The sequence below is a fragment of the Panthera pardus genome, unplaced genomic scaffold, assembly GCF_024362965.1.
Source record: "Panthera pardus isolate Hobbes unplaced genomic scaffold, ASM2436296v1 HiC_scaffold_11, whole genome shotgun sequence".
In the NCBI taxonomy this organism is placed as follows: domain Eukaryota; kingdom Metazoa; phylum Chordata; class Mammalia; order Carnivora; family Felidae; genus Panthera; species Panthera pardus.
Genome location: NW_026526666.1, coordinates 38,305,007 through 38,321,252, shown reverse-complemented (window position 1 = coordinate 38,321,252; position 16,246 = coordinate 38,305,007). Strand labels below are relative to the sequence as shown.

The 16,246-nt window shown below is 34.9% G+C and overlaps 1 protein-coding gene across 30 annotated transcripts in view; it reads left to right on the top strand.

Annotated features, from left to right (window-relative positions):
• ADGRL2 (adhesion G protein-coupled receptor L2) overlaps positions 1-16,246 on the top strand; it is a 621,134-nt gene that overhangs the window by 490,054 nt on the left and 114,834 nt on the right. Inside the window, exon 1 of one of the 30 annotated variants that reach the window (XM_019413923.2) lies at positions 6,774-6,916. The exons of the other annotated variants lie outside the window; for them this stretch is intronic. The gene's annotated coding sequence lies outside the window, so the exon portion shown is untranslated. Of the gene's footprint in view, positions 1-6,773; positions 6,917-16,246 lie in introns of those variants that run through there. 30 annotated transcript variants of the gene reach the window in all.

Here is a 16,246-nt window from a genome sequence, read left to right as displayed (position 1 = left end):
TAAGTGTATAATATCTAGAAAATTTTATAACCACATATTATATGGTTTCAGTTACTTAGGTGTGTGTTAGCTGGAAAAATGTCCCATGGTAACATGATACAAGAAATGCTTTGGGGAAAAATTTTTCTAGGAATCCACAATTTCGGTTCTTGGTCTAACTTGGAGTCTAGTTAGTTCATTTTTCTGGACCAAATTTCCTAATATCAGAAGTTAACAAATTAAATTGGGAGGAGGCCAGTAGCTATGCTGACTCTAAACTTTGAAATAAAGTTAAGTCCACTACAGCAACATACTTTTTAACTTTAAAAATGTGCTTGCCTTTAGTATACTTTTTAATTCATTAACGTTTGTGATTTTGTTGCATAATACCACTTCTGCCGTGTGACAGGTGGTGGTTCTTAAGCATACAGCTATCTTCCTTGTAGCCTAACTCATTTTCATTACATAGCCTTGTTTATTTTAGACCATGTGCACACCTCACTGACATTTCAGTAGGATGATGAAGTATTTTACCATAGTTCATTTTGCAAAGATTTTAATGTTTTCAGTAATACTAAGTCGGTTAAAAAACTTATCTACCACTTGATCAGAGGTGTTAGAACGTCATGGCGAGGTGTTACTATGCACTGTTGACCAGAGAAATAGAAATGTTATTGGTTTATATTTTATGTATTTATTTTGTTTTATATTTTATCGATTCTGTCAGTATCACTTGAAAAATGCCTTTTAACAGTTGTTATTGTTCTTTGTCAACAAACCCAAGAATGTGTTTGATTTAGACTTTGAACATTTTCTGTTATGTGGTATTTTTCATAAAAGAATGAAGATCTAGTATTTTTGTCTTACACTTAACGTCTATTTATGTACAGTTTTGTCATTATTGGTATAGCAGAAGGCAGCTTGTGAACAAAGAAATCCTACATTTATCCTGGATTTTTATTTCACCTGCCGAAGTTAAATCTCACAAAATTTGCAAATTGAGAGAAAATTAGTAATGTGTACTTATTATACCAGGTTATCAAGGAATTTTAAAAAAGGGCGAGGCTATAGTGGATGAGAGAGAAAAAACTTCAAGTTTTGAAAAGTTGGTATTTTTTAGAATAGATTAACCATGTTTTTACATTATCCCTGTTGGTAATGCACCAAAAAAACCCAAAAAACAAAAACCATCAACTGACCCATAATGAGGCAACCCCTTTAGCAACTCTTGCTTCCCTTTTATTTACTAATTTTTTAACTTTGTTTTAGGCACCCAGTAGCTTCTATCAGCTTTTTTTAAATCTTCTTCTGGGCTTCACTACTCCTCTCTGACAGCCTCTAGGTAACTATTCTTTTCAAGTAATAAATAGATCTTGATTGAAAGGTAGTTTTACTTAGGTTTATTTGAACTTTAGGAGGGCAGGGATCATGTCTTTTGCCGGTATGATTCCCGGAAAGTGCAAGGCACAACAGATATTTTTTAAATGAAATAAATATTTGGTGAATGAGTGAATGAACGAATGAATGAATTTCCAGGCAGATGACTATATTAACAGAACATGAGTAAGCCTTTTTTGTTTTTTCTTTTTCTTTTTCTTTTTCATTTTCTTTTTCTTCTCTCTTTTTTTTTTTTTTTTTTTGGACTGGATTCACCTTTTACAAACTCTAGAGAAAGAATATCAATTTTTCATAGCACTTTTATTCTTTGACCAAATAAGTATACCTATCACTTTCACATCTACTGATGTCTCCCACACAACCAGGACAGTCTATGACAAGGAGATTCTAAGTAAATATTTGTTGGAGTAATGAATAAATGAACGATCCCTTCTCTGTTCACAGTATTGCAAAAAAAGAAAAACAAAAACAAAAAAGGGACAGACCTTGTTGTGGGGGGAAAATTTCCATGAAACTAAATAATATAAACATGATGTTTGTAAGTACTCAGTCACACACACACCACACACACACACACACACACACACACACACACACACACACACAGCAAACACTGGAAGGCTGGAAATACGATTTTTAGTATCATGTTTATACTTTCTCATAGATAATATTCTGTACAGATTTTTATAAAGAGAAGGGGCTTCCATTTTATGGGAGTTTAACAGAGCAGTTAATTTAGGTGATTTGTTTGTGATCAGCAGTTGGAGATAGCTTGTGTCAGAACAAGAATTAGAAATTGGTTGGTATGATTCCCAGGCTGTTGATCTTTGCCCTGCAGTAGGGTTGCTTCCTTTATGGTTTTAGGCCCTGTTCATTTGAACTGAGGATGGATAGCTCATGTCAATCTACATATTGTATTGCAAGCTTCTGAAGTATCCAAACCACAGTAACCATTGGATGTGACTCGGTAGTTGCTTGGTCATAGTATTTTCCTATTGCCTCCTAAGTATTGCTTTATGCCCAAGGAGCCTGGGCTTTTAAATGATAGTCCCCGAAAGACTCTTCCCCTAGAAAGTGAAAGAATCATCTGCAACCATGTTTGACCATGTTTTTCCTCCAGTCTTGCCACCCTCTCCCCGCAAGAATGTGACAGTTAGCCCTAAACAACAGTGGCTCTCTCCAATGATGATTCCTAAGTTGCTCAGAGTGGATTGTAGTGAGCAGATGGAAAGATAGCAGATTGGGTGGGGTGGGGGGATTTCAGTCTCTTGCTGTTATTTACATTTGATTTAGTGTAAAATGAGATTTAATTGTTCATATTAGAGCCAATTAACGGGGAAACCCAAGAAACCTGGTATGGCGTATTGAGAGCCTGCTGTAGAATGAAGAAGAGTATGTTTTCTCACACAGACAGATTGGTGGCTGAATTATATACATTGTATATAAAATAAATAATGAAGTTGTCAGAAAAGATTAGAAGTTAATACATTTGACCCAAACTTACTAAATTATGTGTCACAAGTATTGAATTACCTCCAGACTTGTGTAGTTCCTGAAACTGGGAATTAAATTGATCTGAATAGCAGTAGATATTTTATTTTTAAACTGTTTTAAATATTTATAGAAACAGTGATAGAAAGTAATTGTAATTTTCTGATATAAGTAGCGATCTATTGTCGAGGAAGAGCTAAAAATGCTGGAATTAAATTTTTCTTCATTAGACATCACTAAAACTGAAAATTTACATTTTCAGCATTTCAGGTCTTTTAATTTTATATTTAGTATGCACTTACTAACTGTAAGTATGGGTCAACAATGATATGGCAATAGTCATAAACATTCCAAAATACTAAGTTGTCACATATATTTCATGGCTTAATTCCATATATTCTTCTAAGAATAAGGTCCTCAGTGTGAGTTTCAAAACTATCAAGTATGAAGATTTTGTTGTATGCAAAATTAATTGCCAAATGGTGTGTCTGAAGGCAGCATATCTCTTGGCAAATGTGTACATATTTAGTCAGGACCTCCTTTTGATTTGGAAGAAATTGAGTGTGTTTCCCATAGCACTGAGACAGTGTATAGAAAAAATCTTTTTCCTTTTTCTCCAAATAGCAGTCATTGACATAGGTACCATATTGCACAAGAGAATGAATCAGCAAATGGCTTAACAAGATTAAAATTATGTGTATATATTGGGGCATCTGGGTGGCTCAGTCAGTTAAGCCTCTGGCTCTTGACTTCGGCTCAGGTCATGATTTCACAGTTTGTGGGTTCGAGTCCTGCATTGGGCTCTGCGCTGGCAGTGCGGAGCCTGCTTGGGATTCTGTCTGGCTCTCCCTCTCTCTCTGTCCCTTCCCACCGTGTGTGCTCTGTCTCTCTCTCAAAATAAATAAACTTTTTAAAAGTTTCAAAAAAAATTATATATATTAAATGATTACTACATGGTTTCTATGTAATTTGACAGCCTCATTTGCATTTTTTAATATGAAAGTTTCAGTTACTCTAAATATACAGTGAAGTAAAATTAGATTTTCTCGTCTTCTTGGATTTGATTGTCCATTTTACTTTATTTCTAAAGCTTGTGAAAACTCCCATATACTGCTTTACAGGTGGTAGATTCCTTCATGTGTTAGCATCTCTACCCTTTTTCTGTATTTACTATTTTCTCTAAACAAACAGGCTAAACTATTTTAAAGGGATAATTAAGCTAACATGCTCCATTGTATTTCAGTGTTCCATATGTTTTCCAAAACTGTAACCTCATTTTTTCCAAAATTTAATTTAGTTTTAATTGGTAGACAAATCCAGTTTTGAAGCACTGGCCAACATTGTTTTCAGTTACTTGCATGCCGTCTTTCACTTCTGACTTACTAGCTAAATAAGATATTGAAATATTAAGAGCTGGTGAGCAAGCCATATCTGATTCCCTAATTAGACTTTACTGATACAAAGATAAATGTGAAGTATTAAAACTGGAAACATTTTAGTAGCTTTACTACATTGTAGCTATCGGGTTTTTATCACTTTTATTTGGGGATATGGAATGTTCACATGGTATCTTACTTACATGGTTATCATTTCTTCAACTTTCCCTACTTTCTTCCAATATGAAGAGATCACTTTCCTCTGAGCACCACAGATTAAGAGCTACCTGTTCTAGCAAGTAATCTCTAATTCTTCCTAGTTTCTTATATTTCCTCAAATGTGGGATTGGTAGTCTTAGCTACTAGTTTCAAGCCAGTAGTTTGTTTCTTCTAAGAAACACCCATGGAAGTGAAGTGACCTTTATAAAGTAACCTTTGTTGTGTGCCCCACAGAGAGTACTGAGAACAGAACTCCCAGGGAGACGGTTCATCACCCTAAAGGGAGGGAGAAAGGTTTACATCACAACTTTCCATGAAAACTTAATTATTTTAAGGGGCATTGAAAATTTTGCTCAAAATAATTTTATTTAAAATGTTCTGTATAGATTGTGAAATTCAAAAAGAAACAATTGGTATTTGTTTAAAATTCAGAAAGATAAAAGTGATACCACTTTTGGAATAAGGAAAGAACAATTTACTGGGCATTTTTTTTTTTTTTTTTGCCAAAGATTTTTTTATGCTAATGGTCATAAAATGTGGATCTTATTCTCTAGACTGAGTAGGTTAGGAAAAAAAGGGCCTAAAAATATTTTGATAATTTAGTGCCCAAGATCACATAGTTTCTAAGTTAGTATACCTGGAGTCAGATCCAGACTTTGCTCCAGAGTCCATGTTCTTACAGTTAAGGCATTCTGAGCTTAGAGGAAGAGGGAAGAAATGTTAACATTTCATACCCTTGTCTTCCTTCTGTTTCTGGAACATGCCAGGCTTTTTCTTATGCCTGGAACTCATTCCTCGGCTTGTCATGTCACTGATTTTTTCTCATCCTTTAGGTCTTGGCTTTAATTAATGTCAACCCCAGAGAGGGTTTTCATAACAATCTTATGGAAAGCACCTCCCAAATTACATCATCCTATTTATTTTCTTGTTTAACAGTTGTAGTATCTGTAAATACTTTCATTTGTGTGTCTCTTCCACTATAAGTTCTATGAAGACAGGGACCTGTCATTTTCCCTTTTGTTTCTTCAAGTTTTATCTCACATAACAGTACTTGGCACATATTAGCATATTTAGTAGTTATTGGTTCAGTGAACAAGTACAACTTGTTATGTATTTGGTTCCCTTTTAAATATATAGAGATAAGCAAGTACTATTTCCTCAGATTTTTTAAAAGAAATAATTAAAATTGCATTTCAGTTTTAATTGTTAGTTGTTACTGTGGTAGTCAAAAGTTATTTGAAAGAAATCAGTTATATGTAAATTTCCATGAAAATTACTAGAAATCCCTATTGAAACTGTGCTTTCCCAGTATAAGACATTTTGTAAGCTTGCATTTATTTCCCACACAAGATCCTTTTTCTGCAGGCATATTTTAATTATTGAGTTATTAACTTGATTGTATATCTTACACAAAAGAAAGAAATCTTTCACTGATATTTGAGATTTATGTGTTTCAGTTTTTGCATGAAATAGATACTGTCAAGACCTTGTGTTTAGCATCAGAATCTTACACAAGTCTTAACAAACAGTAACCAAAAGTGAGCTCAAAATACAGAATCCTAAGTGGCAGGTAAATGCTTTCACCGCTAGAATATAAATTGCTACCTTTGGTTACAAAAAGAATTTAACATTGGGGCACCTGCGTGGCTCAGTTGGTTAAGCGTCCGACTTAGGCTCGGGTCATGATCTCGCGGTTTGTGGGTTCGAGCCCCACGTCGGGTTCTGTGCTGACAGCTCAGACCCTGGAGCCTGCTTCGGATTCTGTGTCTCCTTCTCTGTCTGTTCCTCCCCTGCTCACTCTCTGTCTCTCTTTCTCTCAAAAATAAATAAAGATTAAAAAAATTAAAAACAAACGAAAGGAATTTAACATCTATGTTATATAGCATAGTGATTACTTTTTAAACTATGGAGAGCAGGGAAAAAAACTCCACTAATTTAAGTAGTTTTTCTTAAGTAAAGTAGGAATGATTCCTTTCTAGTCCAATTAATTAGGATAGAAGGGAGAAAATTAACCTGGTAAAGAATTTCTAGTGATATTCTAGTAGCCACTTGATTCTGCTATAAAAGTTACGGTATTTTCATATCTCAAAGTTCTTATGCATCTTACTTGATTTTGGCAGTAAGCTACTATTACGATTCGTGTTTGTTGACTACTGCCATCTCAGTGTTTTGAAATGCCTACTTTCCAAAAATAACAAAACATAGTTTGGATATGATAGTGTTTTGTGATACTAGTGGACAAGGTAGTGTTGTTGCTAAGCCCTATGGGAAGAGGGGAGTGCTGTGTAGAGTGTCTATAAAAACAAAGCAGACTGCTTCCCTGGAGTGTTCTGACTTCTTTTGTTATGTGCACATGGGCCTGTGCCATGTAGCTCGTTTTAGATAGGATTCAGAAAGTCAGAGAGTAGGAGGTAGTCTGCTGATCTACAAGGGAGAAAACAAAATTGAGGCTGGTGAGTGAGTTTTGTATTTAATTCTGTACTTGAAAGTAACTAGTTAAATAACGTGTAAAACAATATTTGATTATCTACAGATAAATTCTTATCCACAGACATTAGAAAAAAAGCCATGCTCTTACACTGCTTCTTCTTACTTGGGATTGCTAATAAATTAAGTACTTAAATGAAATACAGTTATAAAGGAAAACCAAATACTTAATTGCAGAGTCAAGAATAAGTAATATTTTAAAAACTTTAATTCCTATGATATTTGCACTTCATTTGAGTATCAGGAATTAACTTATGCATCTGTGAGGAACTTAGACTGTATTTCATTGTCTGTTCTATTTTAGATTGTTCTTTTTATGTTCTGTGACAACTCTACCTTCTAGAGTTATGGTGAGATATAGGCTTCAGTGGCTCTTAAAATTTTGAAGCTTGTAGACTCCCTGGAGAATCTGATAAAAGCTAGGTAGTAACTCCCAGGTACATATGAAGGTTCATACAGACACCAAGTCTTACACCCTTAGAATCTATTTAATTATAAACCTCCACTTTGGATAGATCGTGTGTGTGTGTGTGTGTGTGTGTGATATACAAATTTTGCTGATTTTTTTCTTTTTCACTTTAAGGGTTTTTTTCATAATATCCATCTTTGCCATTGCTGTATCCCAGACGCTGGTGATACTGTTGAAGAAAAAACAGACATGGTTTAACTTACATTTAGTTAAAATCTGGGGGAGACATGCATTAACTAAATAAATTATAAATGGGAGGTTCTAAAATGATGGTTTCTTGGTGTAGTGGCCACATTCATCCTTTCCGCCCCCAATTCCCCATTCTTTCTCCATTTATTCTCCAAGGTCGGCAAAAGTGAGCTCTGTAAAATATAAATTGGGTCACTTTCTTTTCCTATTAAAAACTCTTTGGTGGTCTCAATTGGTGTAAACCCCAAGTGATCTAACTTAGGATTTTCTCTCCAGCTTTCCATGGAATCACACTTGGACAGGCTCCCTTGCCTTCAGGCTTACTAGTCTTATTTTAGTTCCTGTCAACATCTGAAGGTCTTTACACCTGTAGTTTCTTTGCCCAGAATTATTTTCCTCTCCCCAACTCACAATTACTTCTTTTATCCTTTTTAGATTAAAATTTGCATGTTCTTGTCTTAGACAAAACCTGCCCAATCAAAACATCCTCTTCTCCCACAACTTCCAGACATACAGCACTTTAATTCCTTACCTATTTCTTTATTAGTACCTACTACAACATGAATGTGTGTGTTGATTTTACATTTTGGGGGGAGAGGTGGGCACCTATTATTTGCACTAAATTTGGCTCCATGTAGCTGGTAATCCTATCTTTGTTTTAGCCAGCTCCTTGCATACTGTATGCTGTCATCCTTCAATAAATAAAAAGGAGAGTTGGAGTGTAGGTCCAAATACTTGACCAAATTAGGGGAGTCAAGTTATTCTTGTGTGGAGAACTGAAAGGTGCTTGTACATTTGACTAATTGAAGTAAAATGTAGTGTCTGAGCTCAGAGATCTTGTGTTCAAACCAGGTGGGACCCCGTGGCCTATGTTTAGGATTTTTCATCTTTATGTTAAGAGCTGATAGTAACCAGGAGCTTGGCCTGATGAGATTGAGTTTGAAAGGTCACAGTTGCTATGAGGAGAAAGGATTGTGAAGTGGGGAGAGAAGAACTAAAATATATGGCAGGGAGATTTGAAAAGATGTTGTGACAGCATTGGAATCAAAGATCAGTAGGTGGCTTATCTTGCTAAAAGTAGAGACATGGTGGGGTGGAGGGGCGGGTGTGCCAGGGTGGCTCATTCGGTGAAGTGTCTGACTGTTGACTTCAGCTCAGGTCATGATCTCACGGTTTGTGGGTTCATGGGTTCGAGCCCCACATTGGGCTCTGTGCTGATGGTGTGGACCCTACTTGGGATTCTGTCTCTCCCTCTCTGCCCCTCCTCTGCTCTTTCTCTCTCTTTCTCAAAATAAGTAAATAAACTTTAAAAAGTAAATAAATAAAAGTAGAGACAAAAGAAAATGTATTAGAAGGATACATTAAAATCAGCCAGACTTGGAGATGTCTGGTGTCATGGACGACTCCTGGGTTTCTGGATGGTATAACCAGCTATTGACCGAGAAAAGGAACATATTGTGTCCAGTTACAGTTACAAATACGTTTCTTGTTTTTTTTCCGCCAGTCTCTTTTTGTCTTTCATTTTCATCTTCCAAGTGTTTTCCACTGTTTTCAAAGGCTATAGGCATAGAAAAATTGGCCACCCTTGTTATTAACAATAGATCACTGTGTATAATGACTTCCAACCATGCTAAATGTACTTGAGTAAACATATAAAAATATTAGAATAGAAATTTGCTGGGGCTCCTGGTGGCACAATTGGTTTAAACATCCAACTTCAGCTCAGGTCATGATCTCATGGTCCGTGGGTTCAGGCCCCCCCCCGTTGGGCTCTGTGCTGACAGCTCAGAGCCTGGAGCCTGCTTGGGATTCTATGTCTCCCTCTCTTTCTGCCCCTTCCCCCGCCCTCAAAAATAACATTGAAAAAATAAATAAAAGAAAATTACTATAAAACTATATAGGTATATTTTGAATACTTTATTCTCTTAATAATTTACAAGGAAGTATAATTTCTCACTGATGTGTAGAGAAGAATGATGAATGTCAGTCAAACTGATCATCAAAACCATTGACTTATTAAAAGTTTATGAAATGTAAAATATAATTGGTGACTTCTTAAAATTGGATAAGATACATTAAATGTTCAGATCATACTATCTGTTCATTTAGGTTGACATGTTAGCTTTTTTTATTTAAGGGAGATTTAAATGCAGTCTTCATGAGGTCAGATTTAATTTTGAATTCTTTTGTATTTACTTATTTAGTGTTTATATCTCCATGTGACATTTGTTAGTCATTTGAGCTGCATTGTCAGATATAATGGCTACATATCTTGAAAACTGTAGTGTTACACCATGTTAAAGCTGAACAAGGAGGAAATGCACATTTTCCTGCATGAAGCAACAATAAAAAATTAGTAACACTCGTTATGAGAGTTGTATGAAATTAGAGACTTGGCTTGTGCCACAAAATTATTCAGAGTGAATTTCATACACATTGGGTATCTGCGCCTAAAACTTTTTATACATATTCATGAGTTTTTATAAAAGAAGAATAAAATGTGGTGAATTTATTAAAAATACATTTTTTGATAACCTAACATTTAGTGAAGCTTATGACTTGTATAAAAGTTTTTTAAAGTTCTAATTATCTAAATTAGAATAGATTCCTTAGATCTTATTGGTGCATCTACTCAGTCTAAAAACAAGGAATAACCAGTGGTTTTTTTTTTTTTTTTCATTTGTATTTGAGATGCTCTAATAAGAAGTAAATACTCCTGTTTATCCTTTCTTAAAACATCTTGGTATACTAACAAAGTAAGACTTTATACAGTAACATTTCTAATTGCAAGAATCAGTTTTCAAGTAAAACAGAAGTTGATATATGGGACTTACCAATTTCAAATAATAGCTTCATATTTTGGAAAGTGTCCAGGATTATAGTCAGGTTAAATGAAATTATTTTCAAGATATAGGAATATAAACTACATTTTAAGTTGACAGAACAACTAGTCCTAATGAAAGCATTTTTACATTTATTTGCAGGCAGAATGTTATGAAATGATGAAGGTTCTGATTTTTATCAGTGTTATACTGTCAGAAATTGTTTCTATTTGTACTTAATTCATTTCCATGTCAGCATAGTTAAAATAACCAAAAGCATATTTTTTTAAGTTTTTCATTTTTCTGCTCATGAATATTTTTACATTTATGTTGGTTGGTACTTATATAAAACTACTTTTTAAAACGCTTTGTTCCATTTTACCTAAAGTTATTACCTAGTTAAAGCATTGGTAAATGATAATCTTTTCTGTCTCTTTTGGAGACAATATTTTTATTGTCTTGTTCTGAAATGTATAACATAAATATAAATGACTATGTTATTGGTGGAAAATGAAAAATAAAACTGTACGCTTCTTTTAAAGCTTATTTATTTTTTGAGAGAGAGAGAGAGAAAGAGCATGAGCCAGGGAGGGGTAGAGAGAGAGCATCCCAAAGCAAGCGCCATATCATCATCATGGAACCTGATGTGGAGCTTGAACTCGTGAACTTTGAGATCATGACCTGAGCCAAAATCAAGAGCTGGGCGCTTAACTGACTGAGTTACTTGGGTGCCTCTAATTAGAGGCCTCTAATATTTACTTTTCAAGTCTTAATATTAGTGTTTTAATAAATCTTACTTCATTTATCATATTTTAAGTATTAATTTGTCACTAGACACTGATAGCCAGAGAGATTAAAATTACTTAGAGATTAAATTTAGCATCTTTTTAAAAAGATGAATATGTAGATTGGTTTGTTCCGTACCTATTCTGTAATCTCAAGGAAATGCACGAGGCCACAGTAGTAATGAAAAACAGAATTAAGTCTGGCCATAACATTCTGAGTTGTGAGTTTTCATGGATATGCAAAGTTCCTTAGAAGTCTTGACTTTAGTCTGAAAAACGACAAGTAGAATCATCTCCCCTACCTCAAAGGATTCTTAACCAATTTTTATAATATGTGGTTTAAATCTTCCATATTTTTATTGTGAAGGCACTTGTAATGCTGATGATTTGAATGTTCTCTGTAACCTTTTTGTGTTGACATACTCTTCTCACAAAAACTTATTTATTCACCCTGTTAAGTATAGGTGCTGAGTGACTTTCGTGTTGCAGTGTTTTTTTGTTTTTCATTTTTTTTAAAAATTTTGTTTATTTTGAGAGAGCGAGCAGGGGAAGGGCAGAATGAGAGAATCCCAATCTAAGAGTGCAGAGCCCAACGTGGGGCTAGAACTCACAAACCGTGAGGTCATGATCTGAACTCAAACCAACAGTCGGATGCTTATCCCACTGAGCCATCCAGGGGCCCCTTGACTTTTATGTTTCAGTCTGGCTCTTCTAATACTCATGTCAGATTAAGTAGAAGGTGACATATGTCCTTAGAAATTAGAGTATTTTGTACATTTATTTCTGAAAAATCGTTGCCAGTAGATGACACAAAGACATTTTTATAGGGATGCCTGGGTGGCTCAGTTGGTTAAGTGTCCCACTTCGACTTAGTTAGGTCCTGGCCTCAAGGCTTGTGAGTTAGAGCCCCGCATTAGGCTCTGCTCTCAGCGTGGAGCCTGTTTCAAATCCTCTGTCTCCCTCTCTCTCTGCCACTTCCGCACTCATTCTCTCTCTTTCTCTCGCCCTTTCAAAAATAAACATTTGAAAAAAAAATACTTTTATGAACATCTATGTAGACATACTCTGTTTATCTTAGGGCTAGCACTTAGCCAATATAATCATGATTTTCCTATTGTGATAGTGTTAAAATTTTTTTTTAATGTTTATTTATTTTTGAGAGAGACGGCGTGAGTTAGGGGATGGGGAGAGAGAGAGAGAGAAACACAGAATCCAAAACAGGCTCCAGCTCAGAGCTGTGCGCACAGAGTCTGATGTGAGGCTCGAACTCCTGAACCACGAGATCATGACATAAGCCAAAGTCGGAGAGTTAACCAATTGAGCCACCCAGGCACTCGTAAAAATGTTTTCTAATGTTCGTCAGTAAAAAGGAATGCTGATGGGGCACCGAAGCATGACTGGCTCAGGTCATGATCTCACTGTTTCTGAGTTCAAGCCCCGCGTCTACTCTGTGCTGACGACTCAGAGCCTGGAGCCTGCTTCAGACTCTGTGTCTCACTCTCTCTCTGCTCCTTCCCCACTCATGCTCTGTCTCTGTCTCTCAAAAATAAACATTAAAAAAATTTTTAAAAAGGAATGCTGGCAAGTCTATAGAGTGCAAAAATAAACAAAATAAAATAAGACTATCAGAAACACTTATAGTTTCTTACTGGATCATTTTGTCAGCTCTGTTAGCTTAAATGCTTCACTCTTTGGAGAACATGCAGGATTAAAATGAGCAAATTTATGGTATGAAGCCAGAATGTGGAATGTAGATTAAAATAAGAACAAACTAAGTACTATGTTTATTCTGTATTACTGAATCTTGTAGAGAAAATGATGAAGTTAAAGCTCAAGTTTATTTTTAATTCAGGGTCTTGACTGAAATGTAAAGGCATTTTAAGCCACCTACCTATTTCAAAGATGGTATGGATAGACCACCTGCTGTTAACATGCTGTAAGGAAAATGGAGGGATGTAAATGAGTTTTGGTGATTTGCCTGCCTCTGAATATAAATGAAGCTGAAAATCTTCGGTCCTATGCTCTTAATAGTGAACTACTAGAGTGTTCAAATCTTTGTGCAAAAGTGAAGGCTGTTATAAGGGATTAACATTAGCTTCTTTTAATTTTTTTTTATTATGTGAATACTTTTTAACACTGGATAACCAAATATAATTCAGTTATAATACTTTTAACATGTCTTTAAATGCGGTGTTTTGTGAAGCTGCTTTGACATATCCTGACTAAAATGTAGGAAAACCCATTTTATTTTAATTCCATAAATGATACATCAGAGTAATGGCTGACAATGGGAGAAAACAGAGTAGCCTTTACAAGATATACAAAGTCAGCCTGGCTAAGGTAGTCAAATTATTTTTAGAATTCAGATGCCTTCCACATGAGACAAGACTGATAAAATTTTCTGAGTATATTAGATGGCAAGAGCCTGGAGATTTTTTGAAAACTTGGATGGTATATTCTGTGAACAGATTTGCAATGTTTGAGTAGAGAATGAGGGAACTTGACATCATCACATGATTCTTCATTTTCCCCCAATGTGTAAATAACCTCTTACCAGTGAACACATCCAAAGTGCTGGTGTTGCTGGAAAGAATTTCAGCTTTGTTTGCGTTGATAAAGTTTTCTGTAGGCTCACATTCCTTCTGATGGTTGTATATTAAAATGAGAAAAATGTACAAAACCGTCTAATTTTAGATGCAGGTAAAGAGATGGAATAGTGAGAAATTGTATTTGTGCATAATTAAGTCTAGATTTCTGTGTGACATTTATGTGGCTTTGTCCTAAGAATGCATAAAGAGTTTCCTAGATCTTTTCCCACTCATAAACTTTCAGAACCACAAAATCATGATTCATTTTGGATGAGTGTCTGCTCCAGCATGCCCTCTTTATGCTCATCCATGGCTTGGAAAACTTGCCATCCCACTTTTTCTGCCTGCCTCTCTTTAGAAACAACTTAATTGCATGAGATTGTCATAATGTAGCTTTAAGCCCTTCTGAAGATCATAGGTCAAGCTGCAAATTAAAGGTGAGCCTTGCTTTATAGTGTCAATTATACCTTTTGGATCACTGGTGGAATATTGATCAAACATTTTAGTAATAAGTTTCAGTCTAGATTAATTTATATATTGTGTAAAGTTCATTAAAAGTAACAATCAATATGGAATGAAATTGTGAAACTTTTGATCTTGAAGGTCCCTGCCTTATTTACTACCCTTAATGGAATTAGTCATAAATGAAATTTTTACTGAAATTTAAAATACAAGAACTGTACGATTATAGCATCAAGTTTTCCAAAAGTGTTCCTGCAGTTGCTGCTTTCCAGATCTTGAACTCATTGTAAAACAGCAGACGAGCAACATCTTAGTATTTATTCATATGTGCTTGTAAATATTATTTTGTAATTGTCTGCCTTTTATACCACTGTCATGTAAACTCTAAGGAAAGAGGATTTATGGCAAAGTCATTTGCTTTTGTGATAGAGCTTTTTGGTTTTTGAAATTAGGAAAAATGTTTGATTTGCTCAATGAGCAAAAAACTTTTTTTGTACAAGTCTTGATTTGCTCATGCTACCAAAAGAAAAATACCTAGCTTGCTTATGTTCTAAACTCTTAATTCTATAGGTTGCTCATCCTTTCTTCACAAAATCCCTGTAGCAAGTGACCTTGTCAAACAAAAGTGGGGAATAATGGGAGGCAGCCCAGGGACAGTGGCTCATTTACAAGCAGCTGTTTGCTACTGTCAGAACAAAGGCAAATCAGAGTTGCATTAAAGGGATATGACAGGCAGAGTGAACAACTGTCCACCTGCCAGCCCACTTCCCTAATAATACTTACCTTTTACTTCTTGGTTGAAAAACTGACTGGGTCGAGTAGTTATTCCTAAGGGAAGGGAGTGAAAATGGGTAAGAAAATAAAGATCCATTTCTATAATTTCAAAAAATAAAGAATTATGGAATTAGATTTATTAAAGCACCTGTATAACGCTTTTGAATGACAGAAACATTACGAATATACATTCCATAGACTTTTAATTGCACCGTTCCTTGTTACATAGGATTTGAACTATGATGTATTTGTATCTATTAATATTGTACCATGTTGTGATTAAATTCTTAATGCACTTTTATAAATTTAACAACAGTTAAATCTTATTCTTTAAAAGAGTAATTGAGCACAGTACCCTTCTTACTATGTGCACATGGAAAAAGATTTGCCTTTTATTTGCATTCTGATACAAACTCTCCCTTTTGGTGATTGTTTTTGGAGAGGGACTTTAGGTTTATTGTGACGTATGTGCTGATGTGAAATGGAGAGCATTGCCTGTATCTGGCATTTGCATTTTTTAAATATTGCTTTTAAAATGTTCTAGAGCTGTACATTTTCTTCTACCCTGCCTCTTTAATGCACAGTTGGTAATATGTCCTTCACTTGAACCTTTCCCCCATAAATCAATTATGCATTTGCAATAGTAGTTCAGCTTCTTAAAGTGCATAAAGGAGAATACTGTATATCAAGTGCTTATGAAATAAGTATTCATTTGAATAAGAATCTAGACCTTGAAAATCTTCACATTTTTGTGTCTTTCACTGAACGGTGTAGGTAGTTTAAAAAGTTGACATTTTCGAAAAGTTAGCATGTTTGAGCTATTTTTTTTAAATATGTGAAGCTAAACTATCAAAATGCTTTTCACATATGACTTTATGTGATATAAAGTCATTCAAAAATATAAAGTTTTTAATGTCTGGCCAAAAGAGGAATTCACGTTTGTTTTACCATATGCTTTGAATATGATCTTCAGATATTTTTTAAAGCAGATACAGGTCTTTTTTTTTTTTTTTTCATTTTACTCCTGTCAAAACTTTGTATGCATTCTACCATGAAATCATATTTAAGAATCCCAACATTTGTTAATGCTGTACCTTTGTTACACTGTGTTCCATTATTTCCTGTAAAGCTCTTAATGATACTGAAGTGGACATGTGACCTTTTGCACTTACTCAGATGTGCTATAAAAATTACTTTTTTCCATTGA